The 24,976-nt window shown below is 36.8% G+C and overlaps 1 pseudogene; it reads left to right on the top strand.

Annotated features, from left to right (window-relative positions):
* Positions 1 to 1,982: 1,982 nt before the first annotated feature.
* Positions 1,983 to 18,648, top strand: LOC140512122 (transmembrane protein 214 pseudogene; annotated as a pseudogene).
* The last annotated feature ends 6,328 nt before the right edge of the window (positions 18,649 to 24,976 follow it).

A 24,976-nucleotide genomic window follows, 5' to 3' on the forward strand; every position in this document is an offset into this window, starting at 1 on the left:
CCAGCATCTACCTTTATGTTTTTCATACGTATAAATTCTATCATAGATATAGAAATGGAAGAGAACCCAGTAGTCATCTATTCAAAATCAGTCTTTTTTAATTAAGGAAACTGAGATCCAAGGAAGTTATGACTCATCCAAGTCTACATTCTCTACCTGACACACTGCAGATTCTTGAGCCGTTTGTAAATTTTTGTCTTTTTCTCTCCAGTGTGTAGCACAGTCCCTAAAATTGAGTTATCATTGAACAAATGTGTCTTGATTAACTGACTCAAATTCTACAGATGTATTTTTTTTCTTGAAGTGGGGATATGGTAAGGGAAAGCTGAGCCATAGTATCAAGCAAACAATGTCAACAGAAGCCTCAGAAAAAAGAACCTTCTTTCCAATTGAAAATTCAATGGCATTTGTTTGAAGCCTTCATAGTCTTTGATTCTAAGAGGTGAGAAACTGTGTAAAGTGTGGCTCCTGATTAAAAGGCAGATCACATAGTTAGTCCATTTTCAGTCTCATTCATCCATGTAAATAAATAATGTGACTGCCAGCAGTTTCATCTCTAAATATTACAACATTAAGAGTTAAATTTCCTTGTTCAGGATTGGGATGCTAAGGGTCAGGTCTGAGAGAAAAGAATAATACTTGTAACTCTTCAGAGAAAAAAAAAAACTTGAACTTATCTTATTCCTGAGATCTTTATCATGTATAAAATTGCATAGCAGTGTGAAAGACTGAAGGTTTATAAAAGATGTTATGATAATGGTGGTTCTGACTTTTCCTAAACATCCATAAGATTATAATGTGAATAGTATAGACTACTTTCTGGGTAATGGGCTATGAAAGTCACAGTAAATTATTATAATTGTTCAGATTTTTTTTTAAATAAAAATACCTTAACAGCTTTTAATCAAAACTCAGAAATGACCATTTTATAAATAAGGATTTCATAAGGTAACAGGAGGGAAATAATCTATTCCATGTTTAAGAATAGATATTGATTCCAAATTGTCACAATTTTTTCAGGCCTGCTTTTTACACTCTAATTTGCTCATTCCCATAAAGGGAAATGAAACAGAACAAGAGATGTTTAATGCCAAATACTATAATGATTTCACAGAAGGTTCTTAAGCTAAAAGTTGCTAATGTGGGGGAGTTTTGTTATCATGGTGTAGGCAGTCTAAGGAACCACATTTTTTTTCTCATCCTGAATGAAAAACAGTTTAGTGCTAATCAAGGCTATGTTCATTCCATCTGTGGTGGATGCCACAAGACTAAATTGGTGCTGGTCTTTTGCTTGTTAAACTTTCATTATGTAAGCTAATTGTCACAGTAATAAGATGGTAAAAACAACATCAAATCTTTAATCAAATGAGTTGTCTTTAAAATCTGTATTTAGTTGCTTATTAGTAGTGTCACCTTGGGCAAGTCATGTTATCTCTCTTGGCCCTTAACTTCTTCAATTCCTGAATGAGAGGTTGGACTTGAGGCTCTTTAAGCTCCCTTTGGCAATAAATACTTTGACCACTCTATAAGATAAGCTTTTATGAATTTCAAATAAAAGTGATGCCTGTTTATATCAAGATGTTCCAAATGAGCTCATTTTCAGAAGACATTAGGTTAATTGCATCAAGCCACGAAACAATCCAGGGTTCTAGCAAAATCTGAAGCAAAGAGAGAATATAGATAATCACTGACATTAGGAAAATAAAGTGAATGAAAAGTCAAAGAGTAGAATAGAAATCATGCTAATTTGCTTCACGGAGTTATATTTTTGAGAAGTAGAGAAAATGAAACTAAACTCAGGCCAGAATTTACTGTGGAGATTTTAGGCTGGGCTACATTCAGAATTTGTTAAGTTCTTTTGGTGATGTCGAAATTTCTATTATTATAGTGCATTGTCTGTTTGTTTTCCCATTTTTTTTTTGGCTATAAATTAAAAGCAGTCGGTATATATTGGAGTCGACAGTAATTCAAAAAGGAGTAGCATGATACATGGAGAGCGTAAGTATTCTACTGCATATTACCAGAGGTCATCTGAATTGGGAAAACAGACATCATGGAAGACTCAGTAAAATACAGTTTTCTTGAGAGCAGAGAGATATTTTCACTTTATTCTTGTATCCTTAGTATTCAATTTAAGGCTTAATGAATACTTTTTGCATTGGACATGTATGCCTGGAACGAATGGTTAGCTTTTTATGTGACCAAAAGTAAACACAATTAATGTATTAAATTGGTAACCCAAAGATGTTAAAAAGCTCAAAAAAGACCTGTTAGATCACTGTGTGTATTCTCACAAGTCATGGAGAAAATGCACAGGATATGAACTTAGTGAGGGGCTATAATATATCACTGTAGAGAACATAACCATACAAAGGGAATCTCAAATTCATAAAAGAATCAAATCATATTTTCATGAAGGAAAAGTGTGTTCTGAGTATTATGTAGTATTGCAGTTATCACAGAAATTACGATGTAACTATCCTCCCTGTGTCCTTATACTGCACCCTACTCACTTCCCATCTTCGTTTGTAGCATCACTCTCCTGTCAGGAGATAGTATAACCAGTTGAAACCAAGTCTAAATATTGAAAGGCAAAAGTTATAAAACTATATGTATGTATGTGCAAATGCGTGCATGTGTTTGTGTGTGCGCATTTTTCACCTTGAAATTTCCCATGTTGCAGAGCTCTATAAAGAAGAACAATTAGTTTTGCTTCATACTATATTTTTAAGGGTTTCTACACTATCAAATTATCTCATAAACTAGAATTAACTGTAAGGTTTTAGGCAAACCATTTTAATAATTTGAACTACAACTTCCTGATACGTAAAATGAGGAGTTTGTGTTAGATGATCTCAAAGGACTAGACCAACTTTTACGAATATGCTAATCCATAGATATATTGATCAACATACAAACACACTAATATGTGTGTGTAAATTTTAAATGACAAAATAACACGTGAAAATATAGATGAAACCCATATTTTAAAAGTCAGAGAGAGAGAAAAATAATAATTCTAAGTACCAAAAGTATGGTGTAATATTTCTCAACTGTGATAGTTTCTTAAGACATGAAACCATTTCTATTCTCTTTAGTATATCTGTTCTAATTTTTACATTTTCTCATATTTAAGATAAATTTTGCTAGATGGTTTCAAAAGTTCTTTCTGGCTTTAAATCTTCTGATTATTTTCTCAAAATAGCCTTGGATCTCTTCAGCTCAGTTGTGTTTTTTCTTCCTTCTGGCTCTTTTCTATTTTAATTTATTTGTTTATTTACATTTATTGTGTCTTCTGAACTTGGCTAATTAAATAAAACATGCAAAAGTTATCATCACATTTAGGACTCAGCATCCTGAAGAAATTAGAATATTTTTTTCCTACAGTCCAACTTTAAAAAGTAGATTTAAATCCTTTAGCACAACAACTATAAGTTAATTTTAAACACATCTCTGTTTTTTTTTTTTCTCCACAGTGGTACTAGTTATCATTAATAATCAAGAATCTTAGGTTGTCCTCGTCATTTAAAAAAAAATGTTCCACATCACTACTAATTAGATAAATGAAAATTAAAGCAATTCTCACTTTTAATCTCATACCTATCAGATAAGTAAAGAAAACAAGAAAGGAAAATGATAAATGCTAGAAAGAATATCTGAAACATGCACATTAACATAATGTTGGCAGACTAGTGAGTGGTATAATAATTCTGGAAATCAATTGCGACTTATAGACCAAAAAGAAAATTACCAAATGACAGGTCTGTGGTGCAGTGGATAGAGTTCTGGGCCTCCATCCAGAAAGAACTCTATTCCAGTCTTGCCTTGAACTCTTCCTTGCTGTATAAACTTGGGCAAATTGCTTCACTTCTATTTGCCTATTTTTTTTTTTATTTTTATTTAATTAATTTATTTATTTAACTTTTAACATTCATTTTAACAAAATTTTGGGTTCCAAATTTTTTCCCCTTTTTTCCCCTCCCCCCTCAAACACCAAGCATTCTAATTGCCCCTATGACCAATCTGCTTTTTCTTCTATCATCCCTCTCTGCCCTTCTCTCCATCTTCTCTTTTGTCCTGTAGGGCCAGATAACATTCTGTACCCCTTTACCTGTATTTCTTATTTCCTAGTGGCAAGAACATTACTTGACAGTTGTTTCTAACACTTTGAGTTTCAACTTCTTTACCTCCCTCCCTCCCCACCCCTTCCCTTTGGAAGGCAAGCAATTCAATATAAGCCAAATCTGTGCAGTTTTGCAAATGACTTCGATAATAGTTGTGTTGTAGAAGACTAACTATATTTCCCTCCATCCTATCCTATCCCCCATTACTTCTATTCTCTTTTGATCCTGTCCCTCCCCATGAGTGTCGACCTCAAATTGCACCCTCCTCCCCATGCCCTCCCTTCCATCATCCCCCCCACCCTACTTATCCCCTTATCCCCCACTTTCCTGTTTTGTAAGATAGGTTTTCATACCAAAATGAGTGTGCATTTTATTCCTTCCTTTAGTGGAATGTGATGAGAGTAAACTTCATGTTTTTCTCTCACCTCCTCTCTTTGTCCCTCCACTAATAAGTCTTTTGCTTGCCTCTTTTATGAGAGATAATTTGCCCCATTCCATTTCTCCCTTTCTCCTCCCAATATATTTCTCTCTCACTACTTGATTTCATTTTTTTAAGATATGAGCCCATCCTTTTCAGTTCCCTTTGAGCACTCTATCTCTATGTGTGTGTGCATGTGTGCATGTGTGTGTGTGTAATCCCACCCAGTACCCAGATACTGAAAAGTTTCAAGAGTTACAAATATTGTCTTTCCATGTAGGAATGTAAACAGTTCAACTTTAGTAAGTCCCTTATAACTTCTCTTTGCTGTTCACCTTTTCATGCTTCTCTTCATTCTTGTGTTTGAAAGTCAAATTTTCTTTTCAGCTCTGGTCTTTTCATCAAGAATGCTTGAAAGTCCTCTATTTCATTGAAAGGCCAATTTTTCCCCTGAAGTATTATACTCAGTTTTGGTGGGTAGGTGATTCTTGGTTTTAGTCCTAGTTCCTTTGACTTCTGGAATATCCTATTCCATGCCCTTTGATCCCTTAATGTAGAGGCTGCTAGATCTTGTGTTATCCTGATTGTATTTCCACAATACTTGAATTGTTTCTTTCTAGCTGCTTGCAATATTTTCTCCTTGACCTGGGAACTCTGGAATTTGGCCACAATGTTCTTAGGAGTTTCTCTTTTTGGATCTCTTTCATGCAGTGTTCTGTGGATTGCTTGAATATTTATTTTGCCCTCTGGTTCTAGAATCTTAGGGCAGTTTTCCTTGATAATTTCATGAAAGATGATGTCTAGGCTCTTCTTTTGATCATGGCTTTCAGGTAGTGTGATAATTTTTAAATTGTCTCTCCTGGATCTATTTTCCAGGTCTGTTGTTTTTCCAATGAGATATTTCACGTTATCTTCCATTTTTCTATTCTTCTCTCTTTGTTCTGTGATTTCTTGGTTTTGCATAAAGTCATTAGCCTCCATCTGTGCCATTCTAATTTTGAAAGAACTATTTTCTTCAGTGAGCTTTTGAATCTCCTTTTCCATTTGGCTAATTCTGCTTTTGAAAGCATTCTTCTCCTCATTGGCTTTTTGAACCTCTTTTGCCAATTGAGTTCGCCTATTTTTCAAGGTGTTATTTTCTTCAGCATTTTTTTGGGTCTCCTTTAGCAGGGTGCTGACCTGCTGTTCATGCTTTTACTGCATGTCTCTCATTTCTCTTCCCAGTTTTTCCTCCACCTCTCTAACTTGATTTTCAAAATTCTTTTTGAGCTCTTCCATGGCCTGAGCCCATTGAGTGGACTGGGATATAGAAGCCTTGACTTCTGTGTCTTTGCCTGATGGTAAGCATTGTTCTTCCTCATCAGAAAGGAAGGGAGGAAATGCCTGTTCACCAAGAAAGTAACCTTCTATAGTCTTATTTCTTTTCCCTTTTCTGGGCATTTTCCCAGCCAGTGACTTGACCTCTGAATATTCTCCTCACACCCACCTCGCCTTCTGATCCTCCCAGTCACACTTGGGGTCTGAGATTCAAATGCTGCTTCCAGCCTCAGGGCTTTTGGCGGGGGCAGGGCTGCTATTCAGTGTGAGATTAAGTTCAGGTGCTCAGGTCAGGGCAGGGTGGCCTCACAGGCTCTGTTCCCTCAGGGGGTTTATGCAGAGACCTTCAGCAATGGATCCAGACTCCTGCCTGCTTTGGGAGCCCCTGTCTGCTCCCACCTCTGCTTCTGCCTCCCGAGGGGGCCTGAGTTATGGGGGCACCCCACTCCCCTCTTGACCCGCCAAAGAGACCCTCTCACCGACCCTTGTCACCTGTGGGTGGAGGGACCCACGTGGCTGCTGGAGACTCTGTCCCTGAAGCCTGCTCGGATCTGCTCCTCTCTGTGCCGCGGCTGCGGTAGGGCTGTACTTGGCTCCCAGTCCGTGGCTCAAAGGACCTTTTGCGAGAGGTTTGCAGGTCCCTCTGGAACAGAAATCTCCTTCGCTCCAATGTTCTGTGGCCTCTGGTCCTGCAGAATTCGCAGTGAGTTGCTATTTACAGATGTTCAATGGTTGTGGGTTCGGAGCTATGTGTATATATGTGTTCTACTCTGCCATCTTGGCTCCAACTCCTGCCTATTTCTTTAACTGTAAAATGGGGATAATAACAGAACTAATTTCACAGAGTTGTTGTGAGACTCAAATGAGATAATACTTACAAAGCTCTTAGGATAGTGATGGTACAAAAGATATTATATAAACACTGCTGCTCCTGTTGATATAATTATTAAATGGTGCTTTCTCTTTAACCTAACTGTACCATAACTAGATCGATATTGAAAAGAAATTTAAAAAAAAAAAGGTTCTATATATACAAAATTATTTACAGCAATTGTTTTTGTGCTGTCAATAAACTGGAAAATAAATGATTTACCAAAAATCAAGGAATGGAAAAACGATTTGTGGCACATCAATATAATATTGCAATGTATATAGGAAGAAGTGAAGACATAGGTGATTTCAAAGAGAGACAAGGAAGGACATATACTTTGTATACAGTGAGTTGCAGTGAAAGAAGCAGAACCAGAAGAAGAATTCACACTATACTAATTTTATAACAGGGAAAATTTTGAGGAATTGTGTAAAACAATGAACAAAATGAGAAATAAGCAAAGGAACAATTGATTTATTAACATCATGCTGTGAAAACAAACTTTCAGAACTGTAAGAATTATAATCAATACAATTACCATCCATGATTTCAAAAGATGAATGAAGAAATATGCTATATGCCTATGGGCATAAAGATGCCAGATTTAGAGAGACAAATATGGATGGATGGATGTGATGTATAAATATACATTATTATAATATTTTATTGTTATAATTTAACACACACATGTATATGTGTGTCTTCCCTTACATTAAATATGTCATTTTACCTCTCTGTCAAGTGAATGACAGGCTTCCTCATTCATCCTTTGGAATCATAAATAGTCATTTAATTGATTATAGTTCTTATGGTTTTGAAAGTTTGATATATACATATACACACAAACCTACATATATAGAAACTTATGTATGTGTAATATGTAATTGTAATTATATACATATACATACACATATGTATATATATGCACATAGATACATATATATATATACACACATCTCTCTCATTCTATACATTAAACATGTATATCACACCTCTCATTCTGCACCCCAAATCTAACACACATGTATATGCATGTGTGAATATTTGCATATATGTGTGCCTTTGCATAGGCATACATATATACACACTTTATGTGTGCGTTGTGTATAGGTATCTATATTTGCATGTATTATATGTATATTTATATTTATATACATACATATAAATACACATGTGTACATATGCATACACATATATAATCTCCATTTATTTTGCTTGATGTCATATTTGCTATAAGAAATTTGCTTTTCTATTTTCCCCACCCTGGGTGAGGGTGGAAAGCAGATAAAATAAATTTTGGTTAAAATTTAAAAAATGATTAATGTAACCACACAGAGTGGGGTTAATCTGTAAAATTTTTAATGTAAAGTTAAAACATGTTTATGAAGCCCTTAAAAAAGTCATGAGTAACGTGCTATTGTTTTATAATGCGATATTACACATTCCTATGATTAACCATAGGTTCTGGGTAGTTCTTAGATAATAAAATGAACAGTCAAAGGTACTCTCTCTTGGAAGTGTGGACCTATATTGTTTTAAGAATGTGTTAAGAACAATCAGAGGAACCATGATGTGTAGGATACTTATAGACTGCCAACTGAAACAAGAATGTCAGCCACAGTTTCTAGTAGTAATGTGATTCACTATATGCCCATTTTCCCACTCATCTTTTTACCCTTTTGAAGTTTTCAGTTCTTTCCTTAGCCAAAAATAGACACTTAAAAAATGTCAGAAGTTTTTTTTTTCCTTAGGGGCTTATTTTTCATTTCTACATCACTCTTCCTCTTGTCTTTTTTCTATCAGCAGTTTGAAAAAATATAGTAATTGATGAACTGGATAAGCCTGGAAGAACAAATTAATTCATGTAATTATTGCTTGTTACACTGATGAGGGAAGGAAAGCTTATGACTTGTTGGCTCTCAGCCTCCCCCATGCAAGCTAAGAGAAATACAAAGTGGGCCTAAAAGATTAAGATTTCATAGGTTTCGCTTTGACCCAGCAATAACATTTCTGGAACTGTATCCCAAAGAAATCATAAAAATGGGAAAGGGTCCCACATGTACAAAAATATTAATAGCAGCTCTCTTTGTGGTGACCAAGAACTGGAAATCAAGGGGATGCCCACCAATTGGGGAATGGCTGAACAAGTTGTGGTACATGAATATAATAGAATACTATTGCTATAAGAAATGATGAATAGGAAGACTTCAGAGAGCCCTGGAAGGTCTTATATAAACTGATGCTGAGACAAAGGAGCAGAACCAGGAAAACTTTGTACACAGTAACAACCACATTGTGCAAACAATTTTTCTGATAAATTTAGCCCTTCACAGCATTGCAAATTCCCAAAATCCCCAAAGGACTTTTGAGGTAAAATGCCATCTACATCCAGAGAAAGAACTATGGAATTGGATCACAGAATGAAACAGGATACATTCTCTTGTGTTATGTTTTGTTTTGTTTGGGTTTTTCTCATGGTATCTCCCATTCATTTTAAATCTTCTGTGCAACATGACTAATGTGAAAATATTATAATAAGAATGTATCTGTAGAACCCATATAATATTGCATGCTGACTCAGAGAGGGATTGGGGAGGGAGAGGGAGAAAATCTAAGACTTATGAAAGTGATTGTAGAAAACCGAAAACAAATAAATTAATAAAAAAAAATAGATTTCATAGGTTCACTACCAGTTCTATGAGCTTCAATGTTGCTTCTGTCACAGTGCTGGCATATAGCAGGCATTTAATAATTGCTCAAAGAATAGGTTTTCTGAGAGCAATATAGAAACAAGGAAAATCCTACTACCTCTTATCACTTCCTGAATGGGAGTGTGGGATGTTGAATCATTTATTACCCTCTCCAGACCAAAGAATATTGAGATTTGGGATCAGATATGATTTTTAGCCCAGTTTCTATTCTGACTGAATTAAAGCTGTTCTTATTTACTTGATAATACCTTGAAATTTGGGATGTGAAGAGGAATGTCTTATCAGATTAACACAGCTTCTTGATGATTTAAATAATACAAAATGCTGTTTCTTACAGAATGACAGACTCCCAGAACTGAAACAGACTTCAGAGGCCAGCTCTTCCAAACATATGTGAGCAACAACCCTTCATACCAAAAAACAAATAAGCAAAAATAAACTAACAAAAAAATACTGACATTCAACTTTTGTGTAAAGATCTTAAATTGTGGGAAGCATGTTACATCCAGAAAAAGAGAATTACACTTTGGAAAAGTCCTAGCTAAAAATGTTTCATTCAATCAGTCCTAAAAACGTGCAAATTCCACTTGATATTCCATTTTTCTTCTCTTATTAGCACCAAGGACAGAAAAGGAAGTCAAATTACCCATGTATTATGGATCTTCAAATTCTAGAACATAGTATTTCTCTCAATGTCTTCTTTTCTTTAAGGCTAAGTTTATCAGTTCCTTTAACTGATCCTCATATGGCATCACTTCCAATTATTCAACATTCTACTTGCCCTGCACTTGATGGCCTCTAGTTCATACATGACATTCTAAAATGCAAGACTAAAAAATTGACACACAACTTTGGATGCTGTTTGAAACATGGCAGAGATCAGGGAATTCATCACTTACTTATTTCTGGATGCTAACCCTCTGTTTTTCTCTATACCTCATTTCTACTGAAATTCATAAATGTCATTGAGTAGATATTGAGTGATTATATTACAAATGCCTGATATCACATGTGTTGGCTTGAAAACACCTATGTAGGGTTTGTGGACTATGTACCTATGTAAAGGTGTTTTCATATATAGCAACAAAAGTCCAAAGAGTATCTAGGCTCAATAAAAGACAATTATACTACCAAAGAAAGCAAGTCTTATTTACCAAAACTATCAAGGCAGGTGAAAATGGCTTGGGTTAGTACAATGAGGACAACCAGGACAACTTCTAGGACAGCCTGACATTTCATCTTTACATCCATTTGCTTTACTCTTTTAGGAAGTTGTTCTTCCATATCTCTTTTTCATGGATGACATTTCTTTATGCCACAAACTTTCATGGTCATATCACAGTGCTTTCTTTTCTATGTAGAGATGGTGATGCAATAGCAGTAGTGTTTTCTTTTGTCTTTACCATTTTCCTGATGGTAAGCATAAAGACAAAAATAATGGGATACTGAAATGATAAATACAAATTTTCTGTCTCATACAGTTTTAACTGTGTAACAGAGTATTTGCTTCAGTTTAAGGATACCATTTATATTTATTTTATCTAAATTAAAAACCTAAAACTTTCCAAGCTTAATGATTTCCCCAAATGATTCTCCTTCACCTTCAAGGGCAGAACACAGCCTTACAGTTTCAGGAAAGTAAAGAATAACCTTGTGGCCTAAAAATGTCAATGAGAGCCTAAGCCTTCATCTTCCTCTCAGACAGTGACATATGAGGTCATGGAAAGAAGGACACCCGATGTTTTGTCTCTACATGAAATGTTAGAAAGTGACATGCAGCATAATTTCCATGTACTGTGAAAATAAGCTATGAAAGTAAATCTAAAGCATAAATAGCTATAATTTGAGTAAACTCTGATCATTTCAGTAATAATGATTCATGAACTGATTTGAAAAGAAACAATTCCAATTTCAAATTTGATCACTTGGTGCCTGTTTAATTTGCGACAGTGATGAGTGGCTAGTTTCAAAAGCTATCAAAAAGCAATGAGAGAAGGTGCCCATTTCACGTATTCTGTTATATAAAGAAAGAGGAAATTATGTAAAGTTCATCAACAACTTCAATCTTGTTCAGATATTGAATCAGTGATGGGAACAAGGCAGAGGTAATTACTTTTCACCTCACTCGCATTTTTCTTTTTTTTTTGTTAATGGATCTCAGTATTTATATACACCAACCTAAGTCCTTGGTTTGCAATCTTCTATTTGAATATTTTTTCCCAATATTTGCTTGTGACTTCATGAAAATTAAAGGCCCTCATCATATCCCCCATCCTTTAATCTGGAGTCTGGAGTTCTTGTGCTCTCTCACACTTGGCAATGAATATTTAAATTATTTGATGTCCTTATTCCTAACATTTCCAAGAAATAAATAAATAAACATTATAGACCACCATGAATAGTACACAATAAAATTGGGGGCAGAGTTATTTAGAGGGAAATAACTTTCCTATTCTGATGAAAATGAAACATTTCTACAAAAAGAAATCATAATTGCTTTGGTGAAGTCCAGGAGCCTAGCAAATCATCCCTTAGACCCTGAATAAATTAAACCACTCATGTTCTCTCTATTCTAATTCCTATGGGTGGCTTGACTTTACCTTGTGTCTATTTAATTCAGATCAGTAAATAAACACTCAGGTTAATGTCATGCTATTTCCATTATGGCACTCAAAGTTTCCAGAAAGAAAAGTAGCACGTAACTAACCTTTAGTGGAGATACATCCCACTAATGCCTCTTTAGTTTTGAAGATTCTTCAGACCATTTATCAAGAGCAGAAGAAACTGAGGTTCTAACACTGAAATGAGAGTAGACAAGGTTACATTACATTTGACTCATAACATCTCTCTCAGAACTGAGCTTGTATTATTTTGGAATATTTACCTCCTCTAACAAGTGGTTTGGGCTATTTTCTAATTAACTTTCTATCCCAAATTTTTGAACTCTTCCTCTCTGATTGCTATAATTCATTCATTTATTCAGTCAAATCTTTCATATGTACCAGATAATGAGCTAAATGCTGGGCCTATAAAGAAAACTAAAATTAAATCATACTTTTTCTCTGGGAGCTTGCATTTTCCTAGCAGAAGAAATAAATTCACAAATAATTGCAATATTCAAAATTTTCTATGGACTCATCTATTTGGATCTATTCCAATAGAAGGTGTCCATCTGTTCCTGCCCTTCCTTTATGACTTTTGTGAAGATTTTACCATTGGAGGTCAATCTAGTATGATGACCTCCTTCTTCACTGTGTATTAAGATTGAAAGGATACCAATAATGTACTCAATGTGTCCATCTATAAACATTATTTTTTTCAGTATGAACCATCCATCTTCTCTCTCTATCATACATTTCCATGATTAAATGCTTTATTCCTAATGTTTTTTTCAAACATTTTTTTTTGTTTAGCCTGCCCTTTTACATTAAACGCTTTATGATATTCATTTTTCACATTTAATTCAATAAAAATACATACAAAGTGAAAACAAGATAAATTTTGTGGGGAGAAGTTGATACTGATGAGTACTAACTCAGACACTAGATTTGGATTCAGAAAACCTGAATTCAAATCCTCACTCTGCTAACTACCTGTGTAATTTTATGTAAATTACTTTACCTCTAGTGCATCTTCATCTGTAAAATGGGAAGTATGGTAGGAGATTGACTTAGGTGGGCTCTAGAATAAATATCAACTTTTATTTAATTAGTTTCCTCAGACAGATGTGACTCTGTACTTAGTGAGAGTCCCTATCACTAGTTAAATAAGAAGAATAGGTGTGCTATCAACTAATCACGATAAGAAAAAAGAGTTGTAAATAAGTTTCAATGAGTTGGACTAATAATTCAATGGAAATTACCAGGCTATTCTTTTCTTAATTCTACATGGAAAAGTACTAAAACTTTTCTTAACAGATCTTATGCTGAACAAAAAAAATACAACCTCATATAGATTGAATTTAGCATGATTTTTTTTTTTTTTTGTCAGACGGCATTTGGTAAATTTATCTTCCTCTTAGACAGATTACATAATTTCTATAGACAAACCGATAGTGGAAATAGAGAAAAAAATAAAACAATAAGAGATCAGAGACATTTCTTATAGAATTATGAGCAAATCATAGGGAAGCTTATGAAGGCTAGGCCGTGCAAGAAATTTCTAAGGCTTCAGAAAACATAGGCAGATTCCCATCACTAACAAAAAATTCTATTATTTGTCAGCTCAGTTTGATGACCTCCAGATGTCTTCATCTTGGGTACAGCTAGCAATATTGGAGGCAAATAAAAAGAAGATGGAGAGAGGAAAGGAAAAAATGCATAAGTAAGAAGAAATCCTAAGAAAAATGTTTTTTTCTGGAGGGCTTCAGTTATAAGATTAGATTACGGCTCACAGAATCAAGGGCACATAGGAGTGGCACATGATGATTATGATTTATGGGAACATTATGGAGGGAGAGAATCAATATATATTCTAAAAGTTCTGTTTTGCTCAGTTTAATCGGAACTTTCCCCCCTCTCCCTCTTACTCTCTCTCTCTCTCTCTGTCTCTCTCTCTCTCTGCCTCTCTCTCTCTCTCTCTGTCTCTCTCTCTCTCTCTCTTCTTTTACAATGGCATACACATAAAGAAAACATTGCTGATTTTTTCTCAAATGTTGCACTAGTTTAAATGAATATTATTGCATTATCCTTCACCAAAATTTTTCAAGAAGTAGAAAATTCTCACCTGTAGTATATTTAAATTGCTGAAGTGATAAGGGTAGCACTAAACTTAAAGTACATAGCCAATTGGTTTAATACTTATTCTGTGAAAAAAATAACCTTTGTGATTTTAGGCAACCTATTTGACAATGATATTCCTCAATTTCTTCATCTTTACAACAAAGGAGTTGGATTTGATCATCTTTTGAGGACTTTTCCTGCCATAACATGCCAAGATTGTAGGTTTATCATTTGTTGTCTTGTTCTCTCAGAATCTGAGCCCAAATGAACTCTAGAGTGTACCTTTTCCTAGTCAAATCTTGAATCATGTTCATTAATAGTACCTCAACCCTTCTCACTCCTCAGTATTCTTCAGCTGTATTTTAGGTCAGTCTTTTTTTGTATCTTAAACTTTTTATGAAGGAGATCTGTAACTATTTTTTAAAATGTGGCACAAATCAATAATCGCAGAGGTAACACTTGTTCAAACTTTTTCTTTTCTGCTTATATAGAGAATCAAAGGTAGAACTGTGAAAAGGAATGCAATGCTTTCCCAGGTATTAGAGGCATCACTCCAAAGCCATCATTCAGATTTGATCTTAGGAGGTAGTAAGATTCTCACAAATCACTGATCATTTAACAAAGGAGGAAGTTTACTGTGCCTTGATGAGGAAATGACATGCAACAAAAACAGAGTGACACTTAACTTCTCTGATCATGCACTCCATTTCTATCTTGAAATTCATCTGGTGAGTTTGTCATCAAGTTATGGTGACCCTATTTGTCTCAGTTTCAGGTACTCAGTGTCTAAAAGGCACTATCACTGCTCAACATTTTATGATTCCAGAACCTGAAGCTAAGTCAGGAAAGCAAGGGCTAATCAGTTTTGTTTTGTTTTTTGCAGGGGATAGGAGGGGTGGAGGAGTGCTGAGCGGTTGTGTCAGAGAAGTCAACATTGCAAAACTAAGGTGATCCCAGTTCTCCTCTCCAGGGAAAAACAGAATAAATTCAATCCCTTTTCCTCTTGGCAGCTCTTAAGCCTTCCTTGTCTTCTAAGTACATAAACGAGATCCTTGTATATTCAGTAAGGTTGACTGGAAAGAGCACGGAAAATGTAATCAGGAACACATGCTTTTGGATCCCAAATTTCACATTCAAGTGTTGTGTGAATATGAGCATATTTTGAGTTTTCACATAATCACCTCTGAAGTGGGCATCATCAGTCAACTAGCATTTATTGCATTGTACTCTGTCAAGTATTGTGGGTGCAAGGACAAAAATAAATGTTTGTTCTAAGAGATCTCTAGTGTATATTATCTGTATACCTATAATATATGTCAGAGAAATTTGTGAGTCTTAAATGAGATATGCTGTTGTTTTGTGGATAGATGAATGATAAAGAACATATTTAGAAGTCACCTCAGAAATGAACTCCAATCATCTTAAAAATCAGAGGATCATAGAAGACACTTGTCTAAGGTCACACTGTAAGAGTCAAATTTTGAACCAAGTGTCTCTGACTATTAACTCTTTATTCTTTTAATTGTATGATAGTCACTACCACCCTGATCAATTTCATCTAAAGACATCATAGCTTGCAAATATCCTCCCAAAAACTGATATCTATCACAATATTCAACGATATATATACATATATATGTATATATATATGTATATATATAATTACTATCAACACTTTCCTATTTTGAAATACCTTATTTTTGTTATCATAGCCTGACTTTTCCATAAGTTGTCTTGGCTCCTCTGGCACACTACTAACTCATATTTAGACTATGGTCCATTCATGTACTGTAAAGGCTTGAGGAACTCCATTTCTTTTTACATCATATCTCTAGCAATTTAACTCAATTCTTTGCACAGAGTATCCACTTACTGCCTATTTCATATAGTTGAATTGAACTTTTTTTGTCTTTAATATTTTACCATGGGATGTAACTCATACAAGAATTTATTTTTCCAATCCCGTCTCACCTGATCTCACCACTATTAAACTGTTTCAGCTTACTCCCAGCTTTTATGTTATTTTTTTTGTTTAAATTTCATCTTGTTATTTTGTTCTCTGTGCACTCATCAATTTCTTCATAAAACTGGATAATCTAACTCCCTTCTCTCTGATTCTAATATTGTGTATGTTTTTCACGTTCTATGAGCTTATCTATTACTTTAAACTATCTTTCCTTTTAGCATCTATACCCACAACATCTGACCTAACATTTATTTGAACACTGGTATCCATGCTTCCAAAATCTAGGGTACTTCACCTGGAATTCCAATACTCTAAGATGAAATGTTTACTTACTTCCAAGATATCAAATATTTTGACATCACTATATAATTCATTGTTCTTGGTTAGAATCAAGTCAAGAGTACATGTCCCTGGGGGACCTGGGTTAGGGGGAGGGGAGGAAGTGCTTGATTGTCAATTGGTCTATCCGTCTGTCTTGGGAGTGGCAGAGGGAGAAACTATACTGTGGTGGCCACTGCAGCTAAAAAAGGTTGCTAGGAGATAGAGAGGGTGGGAGGGGTAGAGCTGTGGAGGAGGAGGTAGAGGGAATCTCCTAGCACTTGGGAAAGCGAACCTGGTCTCTGCCATCCAGCCTTCAGGCACTCTTTTTGACCTGGTCTTTCAGAAGGTGATGAAAAAACACAAGGAACAATTGCTCCCACCTGCTCCCACCTAGCACAAGAAAACAGCCAAAAATACCCAAAAAGGCAACCACTCCAACCAACAAGAGCATCAAGAAGGGTCGCTTTGGAAGGTTGGAGGAAGTGATGATGGCTCTAGATGTGGTAGCAGTGCAAAAGGAAATGGGGAAGAGCCAGAGTATGTTCCCTGGGATCTCCTCTGCACGTGTGAAGGACCTGGCTAGATATCTCAGCTACAAGCTGCAAGCCCCTCAGAATGAACCTACATTAAGCCAGCACACATGATTACCCCTACTGCCTGGTGGCCTGAGAACTTTGTGCAATCATTCAAGGACTGTTGAGGAAAGCAGGTGGCGTGCTGGAACTTTTCTTTGTCTTTTGTCTTTATGCCATGCTTCAAGAACTGGACAAGAATCCAGGTGGGTCACTCCATGGCTACCTCATCTGTGTCCAAGCAGTTTTGCAAGACAAGCCCAAGACTGCCACCATGAACTTAGGCAAGAACCTTGAACTACTGAGATCCCATCAGAATCAAGCAGCAAAGTATCTTACCATCATGTGGCAGGCAGGCTTTATCATCCTAACAGAGAGACTTCTGTAAGTGGCTTAATGTGGCTGATGATCATGTTATCCATACTGGGAATCAAATTTCTGTCATCCTTATCCATTGTTTATTTGGACCAACTACTTCTGATGCATCCCAACCTCACCAAGGACTTTGGCATGATTGGCCCTAAGGACTTCTTTCCACTTCTGAGCTTTGCCTACATGCCCAGCAACTCACTGGCACCATCTACAGGAACAACTTTGTCAGTTCTACCCCAAATTGAAAGTGCTAGCATTTGGTGCAAAGTCAAAAACTACCCTGCATACCTACCCCACCTTCTTCTTCTCCAGAGTCACCTCTAGCTCTCCCTCTGAAATGAAGAAAGAGCTCCTGGAGAAGCTTGACTGAGTGTCTGCCGTTGGATGCCCTCAACTTCAATGTTTGGAGACAACTATACACCAAGCACTTGCCACAATCCAGTTTACTGCTGGGACATGTCCTGGAGACTTGGAACCAAATTCCTGAGAAGATGAGGAAGTTTTCCAAGAAATAGTTCAGTCATTCAAAGTCTCAAATAAGGAGCTCCTGAAGAAAAAAGGAAGTAACCCTCAGGACATCACAGTCTGCAGTACAATCTGTAAAGATATATTGCAGCAAGCACATGGTCGTCAACTACGGTGGGCTCAGCCGCTACTTGTGTTCCTGGTGCTTGCAGCTGGCTTCCTGTTCCATGGCTTTGGTCACATAGCTCCTTCCAGGTTTCCCTGTCAGCCCATTTGCTACAGTCATCTGGCTCCCTGCCTGCTGGTGAGGAGGCCTATGCCAAGCTCTACTACTATGGCCTTCAAGGCTTTAGCTAGCTAGAGAAAACATTGACTGTCTTTGGTTCCTATTTGATGGCAGTGCTAGAACCCAGCGTGCAGCTTACCTGGACCTAGATGGACACAACAGTCGCCATTGTCTCTACGTAATGTGTGTCCTGTCTTTCTTGGGCCTTTGAGAACCTACTTGGTATTTTCCAGGGGACCCAGTTCACAGACTCATTGTTACATCTGCTCCTACATCTAAGGGAGTTGCTGCTGCTCTTTTACCAGGACTTTCTGTTCTCTCTGTGGAATGTTACTATATTGTGCCAAATCTAGGAGTACTGCCAGGAGGCCTGCAGAGATTAATGTGACCTGGGACTGTATAAAGATACAGCTGAGTAAGTTTGCTGACTGGATTTGACTCTGCCTGTGAGACACCACCACTGTCCTTGTGGATTGAGCATTAATCATGATATCTCAGCAGTAGGCCCTGCCTGAACAGTCACTTGTTTCCATTTCTGATAGGCTAGCAAAGACTATTGAGGGGCAGGGGAATATTCATGGGAATATGTGTCTGCATGAATGTCTTCTTTTTTGCTGTTATTAACTTGGTCCCTTGTATTGGCCTTATGCCACCTCCTCAGAGTGATCTCTCTCTGTCCTAGAACACCCTTTGAAGAGCTATGTCTGAAGTATGTCACTTCCAGCAGGCCCTCAACTGCATATACATACCCCACAGAACTCTTTCTCTGACCCTGTGTCATACAGCTCTGTGTTTCTCCATGCAGTCATGTGGAAGATTTTGCTCCTCTGGGAATCTCTTCTCTATTGCCCTGTATCCTTAAGGTACACAAGTCACAAAGAGACTAAATTCACAATAAGAGTCCCTTCTTTGACTTGTCCAACACAGTTCCATTGTTCCTGATCTCCTGGGTCTCAAGGAAATGGCCCCTGGAAATTGGGTCTCACCAGTAAAGGGCAAGAAGAGGCAAGCAGACTTCAATACCTGTTCTGAGTCACAATTTCAACCTTAACAGGCTGCTCACATGAGAGCAAGAGCCACAGGGGTATTATAAAGCAAATACACACCTTGGTACTCCTGACACGGTCACCAAGTTCTATCAACTGGCCCAACTGGAAACAGACTCCTCTCCAGTCAAGAAACTCACCTTGTGCTCTGTAAGGCCCCCACCATCTCAATCATATTAGCACCACCACCTCCATCCCCACCCCAGTATAGTGGGGCAGGAGAAAGGCTAAGGCAAGTTGTCAGGGTTATGGGTATCTCCTGTGGCTCTGCTGCACTTTTCTCCTCGTCTCCATCTGCCCCTCAGACCAAGGGCTCTGCAAAGTTTCAGTGATCATATGTTTGCTCCCCACCTTTGACCCAGGGACCTCTTCCTCAAGCATACCCGTGGAACAGAGGGTTCAAGATATGACTTTTGAGTATGCTATATGTCTACTGAGTAGAATAAAAAAACACATATTTGACCTTCTGTTTCCCCATTATGTTTTGGTGATCCTCCAAGTATCTTGGGTTGATTGGAATAAACATATTTCAGTGTAAAAAAAAAGAATAAAGGTCCCTCCCAAATGTTCCTCTGTGCAATGTGGTAAGTTATTTTCTTAAATGGAAGTGCTGCTATGGAAAATTAATGAGACATATGGTCTTGTAGGTTACTATTTAATCAGTTTGACTCTTCACTATCTTCTTTCCAGAATCTCTTGTCCACATTGCTGAAAATGATTTGTTAAACCCAAACTGTGGATTGTGCACATGGTCTACTTTCTTTAATCCTATCAATAACAAATGACTTGGAGAAAATCATAAAACTGTAGGTGTTAGTCCTGCTACAAATGTATATTATCTAACCTTGGATCAAACCTCAGTGTCGGAGATCCTGCCATTCCTTACTAATATATTCTCATGCATATGTTCCACAACAAGCATTCCATATCTTCTCTTCTCCTTTCAAACATCACTGTTTTCTTGTCCCACACACTAAGCAGAGGACTGTCCTTTATACTTTCCTGGAAAAAAATGTAACTACTCACCTAGAAATTATCTTATCCCCCTCTCATATCACATTACTCAAGCATCTTCTCTCTCTCTGCTTGATCATTCTTCCTATTGCCATAGAACTCTATATTCAAGAGTGAGTTCATCTCCTGTCTTCTCCAGCAGATTTCTCCAATGCCATCCTAACTCACTAATCTTCAATCTCTCCCTATCTTCTGGCTTCTTCTCTGCTGAAAAAGAAAAGCAGCAAGCAAACAGGAACAAAGCAAAACCATCTTTGCCTAAGCCAACCACACTCTTTTTGCTCTCATTCCACATCTCTTCTTCCCTTGTTAAATTCCTTGAGAAAACTGTCTTCATGAGGTATTTAACTTCCTCTTCTTTAAGCTTTTTGCAATCTATTTCCAGACTTCATCATTCAGCTAAATTTTATCTCTCCAAAGTTACCAAAGACTCTTAGTTGATAAATCTGATAATCTTTTTTTCCCCTTAAATCCTCATTCTGTTTGATCTCTCTACAGACTTTCAAACTGTTAATCAACTTTTCTTCCTTATTCTTTTCATCCTATATTTTTATGACACTGCTGTCTCCTGCCTCGATCAGCTCTATTCCTGAATCTTCACCATGGCACATCAGCCAAATGAAGATCCCCCATATTTCTTTCCTGAACTCTCTTCTCATTTTCTTCTAAACTGTCTCACCTAGTATTCTCATCATCACCAATTGATTCAATTATGTTCTCTATGTGGATGAAGGCCAGATATCTGGACTTAATTTGACTTATACTTGCACTCAACCCATATATGTAATCAGTTAAAATATTATCATTCTTGCTTTCACTCTGTCTTTGCTAAACATTCTTTTCTTTTCTCCTCACTCATAGCAATTTCCCTTTTTCATCATCTCTTACATGGAATAATGCAATAGCCTCCAAGTTGGTCTCATTGCCTCTTACATAAAATAATGTAATAGCTTCCCAATTGGCCTTCCAGCCTCAAGTTTCTCCCTTATTCAGTCCATTCTTATTGTTCCATCTGCTGCAAAAAAATGATTTTCTAAAAATGTTATTCTAACTATGTCACTCCTGTAGTCAGTAAAATAAATAAATAAAAAAGACAATATGAAATATCTTATAGGAGAAATGATTTACTTGGAAAACAGGTCTAGAAGAGATCATTTAAAAATTATTTTCATGCCTAAAAGACATAATCAAAAAAGGGCCCAGACGTCATCTTTGAAGAAGTTATCAAGAAACACTGCCCTGATATTTGGGAATAACAGAGTTAAATAGAAATTGAAAGAATCCATAAATAACGTCCTAAAAGAGACCCCAAAATGAAAACTGCCAGGAATATTATAGGCAATTTTCAGAGTTCCCAGGACAAGAAAACATTGCAAGCAGCAAGACAGAAAAAAAAAATTAAAGTATCATGGAAACTTTTGGGGGCAGAGCCAAGATGGTAGAGTGAGAACAACTACTCACCTAAACTCTAAGACAAACTCCTTCAGATACCACTAAAAAGAGAATCTGAATGGATTTGAGAGTGGCAGAATCCAATAGGAGAAAGATTGTTAGATTTCCAGCCCAGGAAAGACTGGGAGGTCTACAGGAAGGACCTGTTGTGTAGGGCTGCAGGAGTGCACAGTGCACAGCGCACGGGTTGTACCAGAGCAATCCCTACCATGGCAAGACTGAGCAGGAAGCCCTGGGTGGTGTGAGGCAGCAGTCACACTGAGGAATCTCAGGCATAACAGCCCAAGCTGTGAGACTAGTGGGACCAAGAGAGAGAGCCCAGAACCCCAGGTTACTGCAGCAGCTGCTCCTGAGACTATCAGCCAGCAGATTAAATATTTGTGAACTTCCAGGAGCCAAGATGGTGGAGTGATTGGTAAATACTCTACCTCTCCCCTTGTTGGCCTTGAAAAATCCATAAAACATTTCCCCAGGAAAAATCCTGAAACAGTGGGATCAACCAAAGGGTAAACAGTCTCTTAGCCTATAAGGCTAGAAAAATCGCAAGGGGGGGGTCCCTCTTGCTGTGGCTGAAGGGGACCAGTGCAGGACCAGAGCTGCCCCAGACAGCTCCACCTCAGTGAACTGGGAGAAGATCCTGAGCCCCTGGGGTGGAGCTTGCAACCACTAACACCAGGACCTCAGGTATGCCTCTGCACTCCAGGGGATTTGGGAAGTCATTAGTGCAGATAGGTTCACAAACAGCTGAGCTTGCTTATGCTCTAGCTCAACAGAAGACACCTCCTGTGGTCAGAAAACCCCTCCCCCACATCTCACACAGAAAGCTCCAGGATAACTCAGGATAACCCAGAAAGACTTCACCTGGCCTCTGGTTTCTCACACTAGCCAGCTCAGCACCAGGTAAGCTGCAGCATTTTAGCTTCTAGCTGAAAGAACCATAGGCCACAACACACAAAACCTCAAGTTTTAGGAATAAGAGCTGTGGAAGAGTCCCCTGCACCCCAGAAGCAGAAATCTATTTTAAAAGCCCGGAAAAGTGTGATTATCACAAGTAAGAAGCAAACCAGAAAAGAAAAGAGCATAGAATTTTTCTATAGGGACAAGGACCAAAACATGAATATCAAAGAGGTCAGCATTGAGACTGTACTCTCATCTGAAACTTCAGAAGGGAATATGAACTGATTTGGGCTCAAGCCCAAAGAGCATTCTTGGAAAAGCTGAAGAAGAATTTTAAAAGTCAAATTAGAGAAATAGAAGAAAAACTGGTGAATGATTTTTTAAAATATGAAAAAAGAATTGACTGAAGAGAACAGCTCCTTAAAAAGGAAAATTGAACAAATGGAAAAGGAAGTACAAAATCTAACTGGAGAAAATAACTCCTTCAAAGGAACAATTGGACAGATGGAAAAAGACATGCAAAAGTTAACTGAAGTATCAAAGATGCACAGTCAGGATTTCCCAGGATTTAATAGTTTCTACCTTAAATGGTCAGATGTCTTAGAATATGGTGTTCTGGAGTTGGGATTACCACCAAGAATCACCTATACCACAAAATTGATTATAATGCTTCAGAGGAAAAAATGGGCATTCAAACAGATAGAAGTTTCATCATTATTGGTAAAAACACCAAAGTTGAGTAGAACGTTTGATTTTCTGATACAAGACTCAGGATAAGCATAGAAAAGGCAAATAAGAAGGGGAAACCATAAGGGATATAAATAGCTAAACTATCTAACTACTCCTACATGGAAAGATTATATTTGTAATTCATAAGACCACTCTTATGATTAGGGTAGTTAAAAGGAGAATGTATATACAGAGGTCACAGGGGTGAGTACAAGAGGAAGGGTTGATATACAAAAAATATAATTATGGGGTGAGAGAGAGAAATTGACTGGAGAAAGAGAAAGGGAAAAGTATAATGAGGTAAATTATTGCACATACACGATGTAAGCAAAATTTTTTTACAGTGGAGTGGAAGAGGGGGAAGGTGAGAGGGAAGGTGGGAATCTTACTCTCATAAGAATTAGTTCAAAATTGGAATACCATAAACAATCAATTGTTTGTAGTATAGAAATCTATTTTATACTACAGGAAAGTAGGAGGTTAATTGGATTAGAGATGGGGGTGATAAAAGGGACAGAAGATTTTGGAAAACACTTTTGAGGAGGGACAAGGTGAAAGAAGAGAGAGAAAAGAATAAATGTGGAGAATAGGATGAAGGAAAATACATTTAGCAATTGTAACTATGAAAAAAATTGAAGCAAATTTCTCTGATAAAAGACTTATTTCTCAAACCTATACGGAACTGAGTCACATGTAGAAAAATAAGAGCCATTCCCTAATTGATTAATGATGAAAATATATGATCAGTTTTCAGATGAAGTAATCACAGCTCTCCATAATCATATTAAAAAAAATATTTTAACTCATTGGAGAAACGTAAATTAAAACAATTCCGAAGTAATATTTCATACATATCAGATTGGCTAAGAGGAGAGAAAGGTAAATGATATACGTTGGAGGGGATATGGGGAAAAGGAAACTTTGATACATTGTTGTCAGTGTTGTGAACTGATTCAACCATTCTATAGAGCAGTTTGGAACTATGCACAAAGGGCTATAAAACTGTGAATACCCTGTGACCTAGCAACACCACTGTTTAGGTCTGTGTCCTAAAAGATATAAAATCGAAAAGGAGAAGGACCTACATATACAAACATATTTATAGCAGCTTTTTCTGGGGATAAAGCATTAGAAATCGAGGGGATGCCCATCAATTGGGGAATGGCTGATCAAGTTGTGGTATGTGATTCTGATGGAATTCTATCTTACTATAAGAAATGATGACCAGGATGCTCTCAAAAAAATCTGAAAATACTTGGATAGACTGATGCAAAATGAAACGTAATGTAATGCAATATAAGAACAATATTGCAAGATGATCAGCCATGATTTAACTATTCTCAGCAATACAACAATGCAAAACAACTCTGAAAGACTTACAAAGAAGAATGCTACCTATCCACAGAGAAAGAACTGATGGTGTCTGAAGGCAGAATAAGAATATTTGCATTATATTATACTACACTATATTGTATTATATTACACTATACTATGCTGTACCATATTATATTATATTGTGATATTACATTATATTGTATCATCGTATCGTATCGTATCATATCATATTATATAAATATTATATGTATCACATATATTATGAATATGTGTTTATATAAACATGTTATATATTTAAGTATATTATAGATATATATTTACTTTCTTTTTCATTTTTTAAATTGATATATTTTATTTTT

Source organism: Notamacropus eugenii, chromosome 6 (genome assembly GCF_028372415.1).
Source record: "Notamacropus eugenii isolate mMacEug1 chromosome 6, mMacEug1.pri_v2, whole genome shotgun sequence".
NCBI classification, from domain to species: Eukaryota; Metazoa; Chordata; class Mammalia; order Diprotodontia; family Macropodidae; genus Notamacropus; species Notamacropus eugenii.